At 36.3% G+C, this 2,945-nt stretch overlaps 1 non-coding gene across 1 annotated transcript; it reads left to right on the top strand.

Annotated features, from left to right (window-relative positions):
• The first annotated feature begins 547 nt into the window (after window positions 1-547).
• LOC112931571 (U7 small nuclear RNA) lies at window positions 548-609 on the top strand. Its single transcript, XR_003237321.1, has one exon. It is a non-coding gene; the product is annotated as a U7 small nuclear RNA (small nuclear RNA).
• The last annotated feature ends 2,336 nt before the right edge of the window (window positions 610-2,945 follow it).

The raw sequence follows: 2,945 nt of genomic DNA, 5'->3' as shown, positions 1-2,945 counted from the left end.
AAAAAGGAGCAGTGAGAATATTTGAGGAAATATTGATGGAAATTTGTTTTTTTCCAAGTTGTGGCTGAAAACTTCCTAAATTTGATGGAAGACATGCATATAAATATCCAAGAAGCTCAACAAACTCTAAGTGGACTGAAGGAGAGCCACACTAAGACACATTAAAACCAAACTTTCTGAAACCAAAGACAAAGAGAAAATCTTGACAGCAGCAAGAGAAGCAAAATCATCACATGCAAAGGATCCTCAATTAGATTGCCAGCATATTCTCATCAGAAACTTTGGAGACCAGAAGACAGAGGGCCAATATATTCAAGGTGTTAAAATAAAGAAACTGTCTACCAAGATTCCTATATCCAGAAAATCTATTCTTCAGAAATGAGGGAGAAATTAAGACATTCCCAGATAAACAAAAGCTGAGGGGGTTTGTCACCACCAGACTTGCTATACAAGAAATGCTTGAGGAGTTTTACAAGGTGAAATGAAAGGACGCTAGACAGTAACTCAAAATCATATGAAGAAATAAAGATCTCATTAAAGGTAAATACAGTGTTACAGCTCTTTTAGAATTTGTCTAGCAGGTTTTCCGGCCCTCGCCGGAAAACCCCCCACGGCTAAAAAAAATAAATAAATAAATAAAAATAAAGGTAAATACATGAGCAATTATTATTTTTTTTTAAGATTTTATTTACTTGGGATCCCTGGGTGGCGCAGAGGTTTGGCGCCTGCCTTTGGCCCAGGGTGCGATCCTGGAGACCCAGGATCGAATCCCACATCGGGCTCCCGGTGCATGGAGCCTGCTTCTCCCTCTGCCTGTGTCTCTGCCTCTCTCTCTCTCTCTCTCTCTGTATGACTATCATAAATAAAAAAAATTAAAAAAAAAGATTTTATTTACTTATTTTAGAGAGAGAGCATACATGAGCAGGGGTAGTGGCAGAGGTCGGGAAGAGGGACAAACAGACTCAGTGCTGGTCAGGAAGCCTGATGCGGGGCTCAATCTCATGACCATGAGATCATGACCTGAGCCAAAATCAAGAGTCAGTCACTTAACTGACTGAGCCACCCAGGTGCCCCATTATATATGAGCAATTATGAAAGCTATTGTTATTGTTTTTTTTTTTTTTTAGCTATTGTTATTGTAACAGTAGTTTATAACTGCACATTTTACTTTCTACATGATTTAAGAGATTAATAATACATTAAAAACAGTTATTAATGTAAAAGTTAGTATTACTGTAACTTTGGTTTGTAATTCCAAATCTTGATTCTACCTAATTTAAGAGATTAATTTATTTAAGAAATTATTAGTTTATTTTGGGGGGCACACAATGAATAATGATGTAATTTTGTGATATCAACAACCTAAAAGGGTGGGGATGGAGCTGTAAAGGAACCAAGCTTTTGTATGTTATTGAAATTAAGCTGGTGTAAATTTAAATCAGAGTGTTAATAGTATGTTAAATGTATTCCCCATGGTAACCATAAAGAAAATAGCTATAGAATATCTACAGAAGGAAATGAGAAAGGAATCCAAACATTTCACTACAAAAATATCAGCTGAATGCAAAAGAAATGATGGTAATTCAGGAAATGAGAGTAAAAAAGTATAATGTATGTAGAAAATAGCACAGCGACAGAAATATGTCCCTCCTTATCAGTAATTACTTTAAATGTAAATGCTTAAACTCTCCAAGCAAAAGATAGAGATTGGTAGAATGGGTAAAAACATTTGATCCAATTATATGCTATCTATAAGAGACTTACTTGAGATCCAAAGTCACAGCAGGTTAGAAATGAAAGCATAAAAAGGGATACTCCATACAAATAATAACCAAGAGAGAGTGAGGATGGCTATATTAACATCAGACAAAGTAGACATTAAATCAGAAGTTTACAAGAGACAAAGGATGATTTTTTTTAAAGATTTTATTTATTTATTCATGATAGAGAGAGAGAGAGAGAGGCAGAGACACAGGCAGAGGGAGAAGCAGACTCCATGCACCGGGAGCCTGACGTGGGATTCGATCCTGGGTCTCCAGGATCGCGCCCTGGGCCAAAGGCAGGCGCCAAACCGCTGTGCCACCCAGGGATCCCAAGGATGATGTTATTATTAATAAAAGGTTCAATATGGCAAGAAAACAAAACAATTATGGCATACTTTGCTTTATTGTGCTTTGGGTTATTGCACTTCATAAATGCAGCGTTTTTGTTTGTTTTTGTTTTTTAACAGATTGAAGGTTTGTGACAACCTTGCATCAAGCAGGTTTATCAGTGTCATACTGCCAACAGCCATTTGCTTACTTCCTGTCTCTGTGTCACATTTTGGTAATTCTCACAGTATTTCAGACTTTTTCATTATTATTATATTTGTCATGCGGTTCTGTGATCAGTAATTGCAACTTGCTGAAAGCTCAGATGATGATTAGCAGTTTTTAGCAATAAATTTTTATTTTAAATGTTTTTTTTTTAAAAAGATTTATTTATTTATCTGAGACAAGAGAGAGAGAGAGCACGAGCAGGAGGGGGGCAGAGGGTCAAGCAGACTCCCCAATAAGTGGGGAGCCCATTGTGAGGCTTGATCCCAGGATGACCTGAGCCAAAGTCAGATGTTTAACAAACTCAGCCACTGATGCACCCAGCAATAAATAAATTTTAAATTAATGTATTTACATTGATTTTTAAAAGACATGTATTTGGATAACTGCTTTTTGACAAAGATGCAAATAAGTTTAGAGAAAAGGTGATCTTTTCAACAATTAGTGTTGGAACAATTATAGGAGAAAACCATTGTGACCTTGGGGTGGGCAGGGATTTTTTAGATAAGGTACTGAAGGCATGATCTATAAGAGCAAAAGTTGGTAAATTGGACTTCATCACTAAAAATATTAATGGTGAAAGACACTACTAAGAGAAAAGGATGAGGCAAAGGAAATATTTTCAAATTA

Source organism: Vulpes vulpes, chromosome 1 (genome assembly GCF_048418805.1).
Source record: "Vulpes vulpes isolate BD-2025 chromosome 1, VulVul3, whole genome shotgun sequence".
NCBI lineage: Eukaryota > Metazoa > Chordata > Mammalia > Carnivora > Canidae > Vulpes > Vulpes vulpes.
The sequence above is the reverse complement of the archived record's forward strand: the minus strand, read 5'-3'. Positions and strand labels throughout refer to the sequence as shown.